Source organism: Phymastichus coffea, unplaced genomic scaffold (genome assembly GCF_024137745.1).
Source record: "Phymastichus coffea isolate CEN01 unplaced genomic scaffold, Cenicafe_Pcof_1.1 PCOF00030, whole genome shotgun sequence".
Lineage (NCBI taxonomy): Eukaryota > Metazoa > Arthropoda > Insecta > Hymenoptera > Eulophidae > Phymastichus > Phymastichus coffea.
This window is the reverse complement of record NW_026706841.1, coordinates 3,299,719-3,315,767: the sequence shown is the minus strand read 5'-3', so window position 1 is coordinate 3,315,767 and position 16,049 is coordinate 3,299,719. Positions and strand designations below refer to the sequence as shown.

Below are 16,049 nucleotides of genomic sequence, written 5' to 3'. Positions count from 1 at the left end.
ATTCTTCATCCCTTCCGATATCTCCTTGAGAGATAGCAGCACTTGGCTCAGTAAGCTAACTAACAGAGAGGCTATGTTTACTATGTGGCTTTTAATACAAAGTGTGCACCACAACACTTTGATTGCCACCTAAGTCGCTGATTGACTGAGCGCAAGGTCAATGTTTAGAACCGGCGTTTTGAACACTCATAAACGCTGTAGGTTCTTTTACGTTGGGCGCCATGTAACGAGGTTAATGCCGTTTATTTAATTTATGTGCGCGATCGTATCGAAGAGCGCGCGGAATTACCTGAACGTTCAAACACGAAATCCGGAGAGCAGGAGGGAACGGGTGTCAGTCAACCAACTATCTACTAGCATGAAATAAATACGTCGGAAATATTGTTAATATCAAGCGAGAACGTTTATTGCCTCTTAATGCTACACTGTATTCGGCCCGCGTGTTTATGTTTCCATGTCGCACGCACGATAATAACATGCAGTGTTGGATCGTTCGCCGCTCATTGTTCGCAGAGTTATTGCTTGCGCCTTTCTTGTCGAGTACGAGAGATTAGTTATAGACAATTCTATCGCTATCACGAAATTAAGCTGGTCAGCTTACCTTATTAACTTGTAACGGGGGCAGCGCCTTATTCGGCACTGACGTCACTAATTTATTAAGGGGAGAGTAAGAGAGGCACTTTCGCTCTTTAACAATCTGAGAACGAGAGGATAGGTCGTGCGAATAAATAATTTTCTTTGCTTGGAACGTACAACTTAAATCTATTCAGACAAACAAATACAAAATCAGTTACAATAACGTTTACATCACGCGCACATATACAGAACAACTTAAACTAACGCGGGAGGACGAATGGCCCGGCGACTAAATCGCCTTGGCCATTTACCTCCTTACAAAGGAAAGAATACGTTGAAACCTCTCTACCGCATTACGATGAGCGTAGCCGGCAAGTGATCGCCTGGCTACCTATCGTTCCTACGCGGCCGCGCATCACCATGAGAGAGAGAAACACCGGGGGAGAGAGATAACCTGACCTTTATCCTTGGCGATGAGCCGGCAACGGGGAGTTGACCTGGCCGCTGGCTGGATGTCTTCCTCGGCATAGCCCGTGGTGAATCCCCTGGAAGTCATGCCGTGCATGGCGGCGAGGGCGACACTGAATGCCCTGCTGCAGGTGTTGCCTCCACACGTTGCCTCGGCTCGCCCTGGTCTGGTCACTGCTGCTCGTGTACTTCTTCTCTCATTGCGCTGCTACTTCCAACTTCTCTCCTCAACTTTCTTTCGGGAACTACCTCACTCTAGTAAGGCTCGGCTGCGACTCTCTCACGCACTAATTCTTGCGCGCATCTTGCAGTCGCTCAGCGGCGCTCGCTCTTCTCCCTACCTTGACCTATTAGTTAGGCGGCACGCGACGCGTCGCTTATCGGTCACGCGTTGCGCGCCTGCCAATCCCTGCATAGGCCTAATACTCTCTTTCCCTCTCTCTCTCTTTCTCACTCTCTCTCTCTCTGTCTCTCTCTCTCTCTCTCTGTCTCTCTCTCTCTCTCTCTCTCTCTCTCTCTCTCTCTGTCTCTCTCTACCTCATAGTCGCTGCGCTCTTGTTTCTTCGGGCGCTCTCAATCTTGCTCGGCAATCTTCGGCGGCTGGAAAAACATAAAGGCCAGTGGTTAGGCGCAATAAATATATGCGCCGAACGCTGACCACGTCGCCATGCCGAGCGATAAGAGGGAGAGAGAGAAGAAGGGCAGACGAAAAGCAAGCGTACTGCTTGCTCTCGTCACAAACTCTCGCATGGGCAACAAGTGAGATGAAGGAGACTCGTACGGCATACACTAGTCTTTCGGCAATTAGGCCAATCAATAGAGACATTTTTGGGACATAAATAGTAGCGGCAAACCGACTTGAAAATCATTTTCCTTGGTATAAATATATATAAATGTATATGTTTCCCACTACTGATTTTCATTACCTGATTTTTAAACAACGATTGAAAAGTGCAAAAACGTGTTTTTCGCGTATAAAACCTACAATTTTAGAGTAAAGTATATACTCCAATGGAGAAAGTTGTAGATAACTTAATTACCTTTGAAACGAGCCGTCGATCATGTTAATCGAACCATATCGAGTCGAGAAAAAGTTGAAAAACTAAAAAAGAGGCGAAAAAAGGGTAGTTTTTAAAAAATCGTCACGCAGTAGATTTTGATGATTAAGAGCTTGCATTCGGGAATTCAAAAGTTTATGTTGTATATTTGATTATTACGCAAAATGGATCCTATAGGATAATAAGCTTCTGATTTATAGAGCTGTTAAGATAGCTCCTTTTTTTTCAAGCTAAATTGCAAAATTCACTCTTGCTCGGCTGATTTAGTTATGTGAAATTTAAAAACACCATTCGAAAGTTCAATTCTTCCTCTACAAATGTCCCATTCATACCTATGGTTTATTTTGAGTTGAAATAGGTGAAAAATTGAATCGAAGGTCGAGCGAAATCCGTCCGCGCACCAAATTAAGCGAGTGGTAGGAATGCTCGACAAGCCGAGAGGAGAAATATATATAGTAATATAAAAACGCAGCGCGCTCCGATTTATCTTTGAAATAGATTATTTATGCAACTATTGAAGCGATTTCAATATTTCTTTTTTTGTTTTCAGGGCATTATGACATTGGCTACTCGAATATGCTGGTACATTTATGATAAATGACATACTTTAATTTGTATGACAACTTTTTTGCGTATTATTGCAATTTCATGTGGATATTATCGACTAATTTTATATAATTTTATATAAATTAAATAATTATTTGAACAAATTCATTTGCATTATATATGTAATATATTTATTATACATTAATTAAGCGACATTATACCATAAATCAAGCAACACTATACCATAAAGAATATTTATTTCGTTCAACATTAATTAAGCAATTATACCATAAGGAATATTTATTTCATTAAAAATATCTTGTGATTGTCATTGTATATTTTACTTTTGTTACATTTTATCTAGTAAAACGTGATAAAAGTTTGGAGATATTTTTGAAGATTATATTATAAATATTTGTTAACTTTAGTTCCTGAAAGTGGCGGACATTTTTGAATCTGGCCATCCGGAGTTTTCCGGCGACAGGTAAGCAGCAACGAATTCAGTTTGAAGGGACCATTCCTTGTGAACGGATGTACTTTAAGCTATACAAAATTTTCTATACACGAGAAAGACGTTTTTCTTAGTAGTTTCAGTTGTTTTCTTAATTTTTTTTATTATTTATTAATATTATCTTAATTATAGTTTATCTTAATAATTTTAATAATTTGTGCAAGTGACAATTGTTTATTGTGAATACGGATACGCAAAATCAAAGGTAAGTTATACGTACGCGCATACCGTGTAAAAATATATATGTAAACCAATATATATGTACTCTTTATTATATTTTTTAACATCTATCTTTTATTATTAAAATGTACATTTATTGTTAAAATTATAATAATTTATATTTTAAAATATGTTGATACTGACGAAAACTAACGGTCATTCGCTTTCACTTTCACTTAATGAGCCTACGACGGCTCAGGTAGTTTGCGCTGCTAATTTGTAAGGGCTGGGGAGTCCTTTTATTATCGTTTAGGTCGTCTACCTGCGCTAGTAATAATTTCTTCTAATGAGATTATAAGTCAAAACTGTTGATTATAGCATTCGTATATTTGAATTTTAAATACATTTATGTATGTATCTTATTTTACAGATTTTGTTAATTAAGCAATTGTCATCTTGCAATGGCTTCTTTAAGGGACGATTTGGAAGAGATGCAGGTATCTACATCAGGACAATATGGCAGTAACGAAGACTCTGTTTGTGAAGGAGCAACAGATGAAGGGCCACATATTTGTTGTCTTTGCGATAAAAGTATCGACTCCAATCAATCTTGTAAAGTGAAAGAGCGAGGTATTGCAAACTTAATTAGCGTTAGCCATAGGAGAAAAGATAATAAACACCGTCAATTAGAACACTTAAGCGAAATCGTTGTACATAAAGTTTGTCAAACGATGTATGTCCGGGAAACGAATATAAAATTAGCTATTAAAAATGCGTCAGAAAGGGTTACATTAAATCGGAAAAGAAAGCAAGAGGGTCGTGATTTTGAGTTTTCATCTAATTGTTTTATCTGTTCGAAGATTGTCTATCGTTCAGAAAGTTCATCGCGTATTCTACAGCAAAATACAATTGATTCCATAACAGCACACAATCATATCCCAAAAGTGACAGTAATTTGATCATATCATCGCGCGTATCAACCTTAAATGATAAAGATGACGAATATTATAAAAATTTTGAAGTTATATATCATCGTCAGTGTTTAAGTAAATTTTACAAGTATAGCTCAACTAATATAAGGGGAAAACCAATTACTGATGATATGAGTAACTTACTGTCATTTATTATTAACTTCCTGTTAGAGAATAGCGAAGAATGTCAATTTTCGTTAAAATATATTTTAAATGAATTTAAAAACTTGCATGGGTCTATAGAATTGCCGAAGCTTTCTCGCATTGAGCAATATTTGAAAAGCCATTTTGGCGATGAAATAGTCATTTATTCTACTACCAACGATAGAATCATTTGCTTAACTGGGTCGTTAGGTGCATTTAACTCGCGAAATCTATATGACAATTATAAAAGTAACTCAAGAGAAGAAAAATTACGAATAATTGAAATGGCCGCGCATATTATTTTACAAGATATTCGAGCAATGAAAAACGACATTGATAGCTATAAATCACCTAGTAGTTTTTTCGATAACGTTAGTGAAGAAATTCCAGAAACGCTAAAAACATTTCTTAATATTTTAATTACAACTCATAAACGTACCGCAAAAAAAGATTCTTCCGACAAATTAAACAATAAATTTACTACATTGGGGCATATTTTGATGACTGCCGTTAGACCGCGGTCTTTTTTTCTTCTATCTTACTCGGGCTTTCTTGCATGATCCATACACGATATGCTGCAAAAGGTATGATTGACTGTCTCCATAATTTAGGCCTCTGTGCTTCCTATCATGAAACTACTATATTCGAATCATCGATTGTTAATTGTTCGGAAACTCTAAATTTCATTTCTGATAATTATTTACGATTCGTCTATGACAACGCTGATCACAATACAGCAACGATTGATGGTAAAAATACTTTCCATTGTATGGGCGGTATAATGTGCGTTACTCCATCAGCATCGGTGTGTTCTAATAATATTATTCCTCGTTTGAAAAAACCTCTGTCGACTAATACAAATAGTTTTGGGTTCATTCCAGTGACTGATTTTAAAAATAACAAGCCTTTTAAATTAAATAATATAACTGTTGACGATTTTTCATTCAACGATATTGATATACTATAATCTCTAGAATTCAACCTCTTGATTTATTATGGTTTTATGGCAAGTTTACTGCTCCGAAAAGAATATCAAACTGGCATGGTTTCATGAATAATTATCATTTATTCAATAATGAATTTAGCACAACTAAAATTATTCCGTTGCCATTTATTAAGGCACACCCAAGTGATCATCAAACAGTACTTACTTCTTTAATCGATGCTAGACGCAGGGTTGATATTAACAAGCAAAAACATTGTATTGTAACTTTTGATTTACCTTTATTTATGAAAGGAATGGAAATCATTGCATCAATTGATCCTGATAATGATCCGCATAATCTATCGTCCGTTATTCTTCGTTTAAGCGGTTTCCATTTATTAATGTCTTTTCTCTCGGCTATCGGCTATTTAATGGGCGGAAGTGGTTTAAAAGAAGCGTTTAGTACAATTTATTCAGAATTATCTGCTGATAAGGCTCTTGCAGGACAAGTTTCTTCGAGAGCAATAAGAGGGCACATTTTATCTCAAGCTGCACTTGCTACAATTATTTAAAAAAATATTGATTTCAACGAAAAAATTTTTCTTAATAATACACTTTCAGAAGTAGGTGAAAATAATATTAATCATAAGCTTAATGATGAAATAATGAAAAAAGTTGTTGCTAAAGTCTTACAGTATATTCGCAATCTTAAAAATAATGGTCCAACTTGTAAACTTTGGATACAACACTTCGAACTTATTTGTTTAATAGAACAATTTATTGATGCCGAACGTTCTGGAAATTTTAAACTACATCTTGAAACTGTTCAATTAATGATTCCAATTTTTTACGCCTCAGGTCATCATTTGTATGCCAAAGCTAGTACGTTATATTTGCAACAAATGCGTAAACTCCCTAACGTTATGGATATAATAGAATATGATAAATTTTGCAATGAAGGCTTTTTTACAATTAGACGGTCAAATAGGTTTTGGTCAGGAATATGGTCAGATATGACAATTGAGCAAGTGTTGATGAGGGCTATAAAATGTATTGGAGGCTTGACGCACGGTCGCGGTTTAACAGATTCAGTTATAGGAAAATGGATTTTATCTAGGACAGCCGTGTTAGAAATTATTACGTCGATGGAACATTTTTGTAATGTGACATTTTCCACATCTGAACAACATGTTGACAATTGATTATGTAGAATTAACCGAGATGCAGAGGATTTATTGAAACTACAAAATTTTTTTGAATTATACAACCCGTTTCTCGATACCGATAAAATAGTTGGAATATTTTCTGGATATGTTGGCGATTTATCTTTAGTAAATTGCTTTGAAGCTTTTGAAATAGGAAATCAATTAGTTAAAAGTGCATCAAATCATAAGTTTTCGGAGTTGAAATATAAAAGAAGTAGTAGAGTTAAGAATTTGCAAGTAGTTCAGTCAAAAATCAAGAATATTGCCAATGAAGAAGTTCATATGTCGCCAGAGCTTATTTTTCAAAAATTAACATTAAACATAGAAACGCCAGATGATATAAAAGAATATAGTAGTAAATATGAATTGTCTTCCGTACCTTTAGCTTTGTTTGACGAAAATGGTCTGAGGAAAACGAAAAAATCTGCATTTTATTGTAACTTTGAAAGCGTACATGTTGTTGAACAGCCAGGAAAAACTACTCATATAGTTGATGGTGGCTTTTTCTTACATAAAGTTATATGGAATGTAGGCGAATCTATTGAAAATATATTGAAAATTTATATTTCGTATGCTAAAAAACATTATGAACCTAATAGTTATTTTGTATTTGATGGCTATCCAGACGACGAATCGACAACAACAAAATCAGTTGAGCGTTCACGTAGGAATTTACAAAATATTGGTCGGCAAATTGCTTTTGAAATGTGTACGAAAATAACTACCAATCAAAAGAAATTTTTCAGTAATAATAAAAATAAGTCAAAATTTATTCAATTGTTATGTAATATGCTCAATTTAAATAATTTTAGGACGCGAATTGCTGATGGTGACGCCGATCGTCTAATCATTGAAACTGCTCTCAATAATGCACGTGTCGATTCAAATAATACTACAATTATTGTCGGGCAAGATGTAGATTTATTAATTATTTTCTCACAGTTAGGTCAAAGTATTAGAAACATTTATTTTCGAAAAGACGGTAACGGTGCACAAATTAATCAATATTATAGCAGCAACAGTTTTAAATACACGAATCTCCAGAATATTATACTATTTCTACATGCTTTTTGCGATACTACGTCTGCTTTTTATAAGCAGGGGAAAAATAAATTATTAGAATCTTTTCAAGATAATCAGTTGCTTAATCTTGCTTCAGTATTTTATAAACACGATGCAAGTCATGAAGAAATAGCTTCAAATGCTTCGGAATTAATAATCGGGATGTACAGTAGTAAGGCCGAAAATACTTTGATAAAAAAATCTACTTCTTTTACGCTTAGCGACCTTCGCTTTTTGCATTTTAGTAAAGCGAAATCAAAAACGAAATTCGCTTTTGAATCTTTGCCGCCAACTGTAGGAGCAGCAAAGCAGCATGCTTACCGAGTGTTTTATCAAGTACAATGGTGGCTAGGAAATTACAATTTAAATGCAACGGATTGGGGATGGGAAATAGATGATGGTACGTTATTACCAGTAGGGACAACAGATTCGCTTATCCCGAAAAAATTGCTTGAACAAATATCTTGTTCTTGCAGTAAGAAAGGTTGTGTTGATACTTCGTGTAGCTGTAAGAAAAATGGCTTGCGATGCACGAATCTCTGTGCACATTGCCAAGACGATACCTGCTTTAATTTAAAACGTATTGAAGATTGTAATCACTACGAGAACGAGAACGATACCGATACTGTTAACGCGGAAACTGAAAATTTAGATTTTAATTTATGTATAAATGAAAGCGAAAATGAGCTTATGACAAATGAAAATGTAAAATTATTATTATCGAAAAGACCAAAAATATAGTTTTACAGTTATAATATAAGCGCTGTATTTATAATCATTAACTATGCTATCTTAGTAATATATTTTTAGGCAAGCTGACAATTGTGCATATAATTATTATGTACAATAGCTATTGTACATCATAGCATACGTAAACATTGATATATAAATATACTGTGCCATATTTCTCGTGCACAATAATTCATAATTATGTGCACGATTGTCAGCTTGCCTTTTTTTGTATAAGTGTAGTCGTACGTCATTTCACAAATTATTTTTAATGAAATAAATATTCTTTATGGTATAGTATTGCTTGATTTATGGTATAATGTTGCTTAATTAATGTATAATAAATATATTACATATATAATGCAAATGAATTTGTTCAAATAATTATTTAATGTATATAAAATTATCTAAATTTAGTCGATAATATCCACATGAAATTGCAATAATACGCAAAAAAGTTGTCATATAAATTAAAATATGTCATTTATCATAAATGTACCAGCATATTCGAGTAGCCAATGTCATAATGCCCCGAAAACAAAAAAAAAATATTGAAATCGCTTCAATAGTTGCATAAATAATCTATTTCAAAGATAAATCGGAGCGCGCAGCGTTTTTATATTACTATATATATTTCTCCTCTCGGCTTGTCGAGCATTCCTACCACTCGCTTAATTTGGTGCGCGGACGGATTTCGCTCGACCTTCGATTCAATTTTTCACCTATTTCAACTCAAAATAAACCATAGGTATGAATGGGACATTTGTAGAGGAAGAATTGAACTTTCGAATGGTGTTTTTAAATTTCACATAACTAAATCAGCCGAGCAAGAGTGAATTTTGCAATTTAGCTTGAAAAAAAAGGAGCTATCTTAACAGCTCTATAAATCAGAAGCTTATTATCCTATAGGATCCATTTTGCGTAATAATCAAATATACAACATAAACTTTTGAATTCCCGAATGCAAGCTCTTAATCATCAAAATCTACTGCGTGACGATTTTTTAAAAACTACCCTTTTTTCGCCTCTTTTTTAGTTTTTCAACTTTTTCTCGACTCGATATGGTTCGATTAACATGATCGACGGCTCGTTTCAAAGGTAATTAAGTTATCTACAACTTTCTCCATTGGAGTATATGGGTAATTCTAGGCTATTTCGATTGACTTGTAACCCTTAGATTACGGATTTTTTTTGAATTTGGCACAATTGTTGTTCACATAAAACTGAGATTTTTCCCAAATTTTGGAGACGATACATTAATTATATCAAAAGTTATTAACAATTAAAGAAAAATGATAAAAAATTTTCAAACAGCTATATTTTAAAAACTAATAAAGATATCGAAGTTGGATTTTTTTCAAAATACTTATAATGCCTTAAAATTTCGAAATAATTACAACAATAAACAATAAAAATTTTTTTTCGAAAGTTATTAACTTTTTGTTTAAACAATTGCTAAGATCTCAAAAAGTATATTTTTTTTTGAAAAATTCTTGCTCCTACGTATTCCTGAGGATTTTTGCTATCGAAATCAATCATAAAATTTAAGGGCCCGACATATCGGAAAGCGTAGCCCTAATCAAAAGAAGACGCCTCGGCGTAAGGCTGCGGTAGCGCTCCAGCGGACTCACGGTCGAAAGGTACTTTAGCTTTAATCTAAAAAACTAATAAAGATACCGAATCGGAGTTTTCCCAAATTACTTATAATACCTTGAACTTTCGAAATAATTACAACAATAAACAATAAAAATTTTTTTTCGAAAGTTATTAACTTTTTGTTTAAACAATTGCTAATATCTCAAAAAGTATATTTTTTTTTTGAAAAATTCTTGCTCCTACGTATTCCTGAGGATTTTTGCTATCGAAATCAATCATAAAATTCAAGGGCCCGACATATCGGAAAGCGTAGCCCTAATCAAAAGAAGACGCCTCGGCGTAAGGCTGCGGTAGCGCTCCAGCGGACTCACGGTCGAAAGGTACTTTAGCTTTAATCTAAAAAACTAATAAAGATACCGAATCGGAGTTTTCCCAAATTACTTATAATACCTTGAACTTTCGAAATAATTACAACAATAAACAATAAAAATTTTTTTTCGAAAGTTATTAACTTTTTGTTTAAACAATTGCTAATATCTCAAAAAGTATATTTTTTTTTTGAAAAATTCTTGCTCCTACGTATTCCTGAGGATTTTTGCTATCGAAATCAATCATAAAATTCAAGGGCCCGACATAACGGAAAGCGTAGCCCTAATCAAAAGAAGACGCCTCAGCGTAAGACCACGAAGACGTCCTGCTGTCGTTGCGACGTACACTGAGGCATCTTCTTTTGATTAGGGCTACGCTTTCCGATATGTCGGGCCCTTGAATTTTATGATTGATTTCGATAGCAAAAATCCTCAGGAATACGTAGGAGCAAGAATTTTTCAAAAAAAAAATATACTTTTTGAGATATTAGCAATTGTTTAAACAAAAAGTTAATAACTTTCGAAAAAAAATTTTTATTGTTTATTGTTGTAATTATTTCGAAAGTTCAAGGTATTATAAGTAATTTGGGAAAACTCCGATTCGGTATCTTTATTAGTTTTTTAGATTAAAGCTAAAGTACCTTTCGACCGTGAGTCCGCTGGAGCGTTACCGCAGCCTTACGCCGAGGCGTCTTCTTTTGATTAGGGCTACGCTTTCCGATATGTCGGGCCCTTGAATTTTATGATTGATTTCGATAGCAAAAATCCTCAGGAATACGTAGGAGCAAGAATTTTTCAAAAAAAAAATATACTTTTTGAGATATTAGCAATTGTTTAAACAAAAAGTTAATAACTTTCGAAAAAAAATTTTTATTGTTTATTGTTGTAATTATTTCGAAAGTTCAAGGTATTATAAGTAATTTGGGAAAACTCCGATTTGGTATCTTTATTAGTTTTTTAGATTAAAGCTAAAGTACCTTTCGACCGTGAGTCCGCTGGAGCGTTACCGCAGCCTTACGCCGAGGCGTCTTCTTTTGATTAGGGCTACGCTTTCCGATATGTCGGGCCCTTGAATTTTATGATTGATTTCGATAGCAAAAATCCTCAGGAATACGTAGGAGCAAGAATTTTTCAAAAAAAAAATATACTTTTTGAGATATTAGCAATTGTTTAAACAAAAAGTTAATAACTTTCGAAAAAAAATTTTTATTGTTTATTGTTGTAATTATTTCGAAAGTTCAAGGTATTATAAGTAATTTGGGAAAACTCCGATTCGGTATCTTTATTAGTTTTTAAAATATAGCTGTTTGAAAATTTTTCATCATTTTTCTTTAATTGTTAATAACTTTTGATATAATTAATGTATCGTCTCCAAAATTTGGGAAAAATCTCAGTTTTATGTGTACAACAATTGTGCCAAATTAAAAAAAAATCCGTAACCTAAGGGTTACAAGTCAATCGAAATAGCCTAGAATTACCCATATACTTTACTCTAAAATTGTAGGTTTTATACGCGAAAAACACGTTTTTGCACTTTTCAATCGTTGTTTAAAAATCAGGTAATGAAAATCAGGAGTGGGAAACATGTACATTTATATATATTTATACCGTGGAAAAAGATTTTCAAGTCGGTTTGCTGCTACTATTTATGTCCCAAAAATGTCTCTATTGATTGGCCTACAATGTTTATATGCGGGCGATGATACCTCTCGTTTACGGTTTCGCCCTCGATGGCGAAACTCTCCACTCACGCACACTTGCACGCACACTTTCCGGACGTAAGGCTATGTCACAGCTTCTCTCTTTTGTCTCTGCACTCCGGAAAACTCGGGGAAAACTCTGGTCCTTCTTAATAGCAGCTGGAGGTATCGATAACTAATCCTCGACTGGTTCGTTTTTATTCGCGCGCGTTCCGTCGCGTCTCATACCGAATTCCCTCAATATATTTCGCCCCAACCAGCAGGTGCTGCCCTCCCCGGCAGCCGCATGATTGGGCTGTTAGCGCTAATACGACGTTTACCGTCATAAGGTAATACCTACGACTTTAATGTAGCTCTTTTTAATACATGCACTAGTACAGCAGCATTAGTAAGAGCATTCAATTTATCGATCGGCGATTTGAAACAATTTATACTTCCGTTTGTTCGATGATATATTATGTATTTCTAAAACATTTAATGAACATATAAATCATTTACGTGCGCTATTTACATGTTATCGTAGGGATAATTATACATTGAAATTTGGTAAATCTACATTAATTTGCAAAAGGTGTCAGCTACCGCGCGCTTTGGGCTGGTCTCTGCTAATTTGTACTTGGGGTTCTATCTCTATGATTCAAATAATCGGAGACTTTGATTAACTAACATTACATATGGCGATCCTATTTATTGACGCCATTTTACAAATAAACGCTACAAGATTCACTTCGCGGTGGCGAGCGCACTCGCTCAGCCTTTCGCGACCAGAGTTCGCGGAATCCCGTGAGCGAGATCGCTCAGGGTGCGCAATAAAATTATGCTTGATAAACTGGAATCGGCAACGAGTGAGAGCTGGCGCGAGAGAGAGTAAACTGGCGTTAGACCCACCGGGCGCCGACGGTCCGTCGGTCGAGAGGCGACGCCGGCGAAAGCGGAGATCCGCTGGCAACGGCGCCCTGGCGACGATGGAGGTGGCTGCAGGAAGGGCCGCAGCACGGTCTTTACTGTTTAGCCGACGAATGGTCGCAGCGGAAACTCGCTCTGCTTCCAATATATCTTCTCATTCCTGGCAGATATAGCTGTCGCACCAGTGGCAGTAGTTCCTCTGCAGCAGAAACTCTATCCGGGATGGTTTGTCTCTAGGCGGTCCTAATTACTCGAGAGCTCGCGCCTAACTGTCCTTCTCTCTTAATTTCTAAGCCTTGCGCCGTCGCGCTCCCACTTCTCTCGCCGTCAAAAATCAGTCAAAATCGCTCTCTCTCTCTCTCACTCTCTCTTCTCGCTCTTACTCGCTCTCACGGCTCGACCTCGCTGATCGTCGCACTCCTCTCTCCAGATCCTGCAATGACATAAGTATGTAGTCGCTATACAGGGTGTCCCATTTTAAAGGAACCACCCCGAAATTTTCGACGGTTGACGTTGTACAAAAAAATTGTTCAGACAAAAGTTGTTTGGGACAATGGGGGGCAACCTTTTAGCGAAATCCGATTTGACCTTGAGATTTATTTTCAAGGTCATTTGAAGGTCAAAATCATTTTTTGAATAGGAACCCATATTTTTGATCCCGGATTCAGAAAGAGCGGAAAATTCTACGTTCAGATAACGTATTATGTGTGAGGTTCGCTTAACCCCCCCCCCCGTCTAAGGTCATGTAGGGGTCAAATTTATGATTTTCTTCATCTACGCACAGGGATGATCGGGCGAGGGTAAGGTTAATTGTAATAACCCAATAACTCCAATACCCAATAACTCGAGAACCCCAATAACCCCAATAACCCAATAACCAAGAGATATTTTGAATAAGGACTCCCATTTTTTATCCCGGATTCGAAAAGAGCGGGAAATTCTACGTTTAGATAAAGTATTATGTTGGGGGAGCATTCCCCCCCCCCCTCATCCCACCGGGGCAAGGGTGAGGTTAATAAGGTATTGATTACCCAGCCAGTGAAGGCAAGGTATCGATTACCCAGCCAATGAAGGCAAGGTATTGATTACCCAGCCGGATGCTGCGGATAATACTTTGTCGCAGCACGATATCGCCCGTGACATGCCCCGAGAGACAACAGCATATCAACAATTTCGTTTCTCGAATAATCCGGCATATTCCCTCCTTTTAAGTCGACTAAAAAAATTACACTTGAACTATCCTGAGAAGGACTGTTCGCAAATCACTATTGTCATAAACAATACTAAAAAAGTGTTATTAAACAATTTAGTTGAAACTTTGTAGGCTTGTCCGGAGTCACACCAGAAAAAAAGAATAGAAATAACGTGTGATCCCACAAAATGGAAAATGACACTTCTCATGAAGGGTTTGAATACATGAAGTCGACTTTGAAAATCAACCTGAAGTTTAAGCTCAAGGTCACTGTTGTTTGACCCTACAATTTTTTCGGGATATTGGGGTTATTGAATTATAGGGGTTATCGGGTTATTAGGTTATTGGGTTATTTGGGTTATCGAGTTATTGGGTTATTACAATTAACCTTACTCCTGCCCGATCATCCCTGTGCAAAGATGAAGATAATCATAAATTTGACCCCTACATGACCTTAGGCGAGGGGAGGGGGGATTAACCGCACCCCACACATAATACGTTATCTGAACGTAGAATTTTCCGCTCTTTCCGAATCTGGGATCAAAAATATGGGTTCCTATTTAAAAAATGACTTTGACCTTCAAATGACCTTGAAAATGAATCTCAAGGTCAAATCGGATTTCGCAGGAAGGTTGCCCCCATTGTCCCAAACAACTGTTGTCTGAACAATTTTTTTGTACAACGCCAACCGTCGAAAATTTTTCCCATTCCTTTAAAATGGGGCACCCTGTATAGTGTATACTCGGTCGCTGCGTTCACGCGAGGAGAGTGCCGCAAACAGGGCCAGCGAGCATCGCTATAGCCCTGTCACAAATTCGAGAAGAAATTGAATTTTTAAGACATAATATCACTCTATACGGTATAAAAGCTCAAAAAAGTAAATTAGAAATAATTCAAAACTATAAAGCTCCATAAAATTTAAAAAGCTTGCAAAGTTTTCTCGGTTTTGTTAATTTTTGTACAAAGTTTGTGAGAAATTATACTGAAATACGTAGCCTTTGATGAACTTATTGCAACAAAGCAAAGGCTATCAGTGGTTACCTGAGCATGAATTAGCTTTTGAAAATGTAAAAAAGATTTTTATTGATACTATTAATTAAGATTTTCTGATTCTAGTAAACCTTATATATTAATGACTGATGCTAGTTATCATACTATAGCCGCTGCTGTCTCCATTAAACAGCGAAGGCGAAGAGGAAGTTTTAACATTTATATCTAGAACATTAAAAGGCGTAGAATTGAATTATTTCACTACTGAAAAAAAAAATTTAGCAGTAGCTTGGTCCAGCTTGAATTTCATTACCATGTTTAATAGTCAGTTGATTTATAAATGTCCTGGCTTTTATAATCATGTTCAATTACAACTGTGAAAAGCGGCAATGATAGTTTTGTGATGCGATGTCTTATGTTATGAATACTTATTACTTTATATCCATGTTCTTCTATGACTATTTTTAATTCATTTATATCAACTGATGGGTGAATGCTTGTTAATACAACTTTTAAACCTTTTTCTTCTTTGCGCTGATAAGTGTAACTTTACGTGTTTTTTTCTTTCTAAAATATTTTATCGAAGTTTCCCGCTGAATTTCAATTTTGTTTTAGGATATTTAATATATCTAGGATATCAAATATTAGGATATATATTTATTTTGATAGAAATCTTTGTTAAGGTGTAATATTTTTTGGCTATTGTATCCAATAAATTTTCTAATAATTTGATATTCTCTACATTGTAAACGAAGATCAGAGAGGATTTGCTTTTTAACTTATTTGCTTTGTTGTTTTCTTTTCACTATGATTTTTCTTTATTTTCTTGAAATATTTGGTACCTGTTGATTGTGTTGCTTAGCTAGTAATCTGGTAATTGTACTTTTCGTTTTTTAAATTGCGTTTGAACTTCTAGACTACTTCTCTGTCTTTTATTATTTTT

General features: G+C 35.6%; 1 protein-coding gene across 5 annotated transcripts in view; it reads right to left on the bottom strand.

Annotated features, from left to right (window-relative positions):
* LOC131663055 (syndetin) overlaps positions 1-16,049 on the bottom strand; it is a 400,041-nt gene that overhangs the window by 89,323 nt on the left and 294,669 nt on the right. The window lies entirely within an intron of this gene.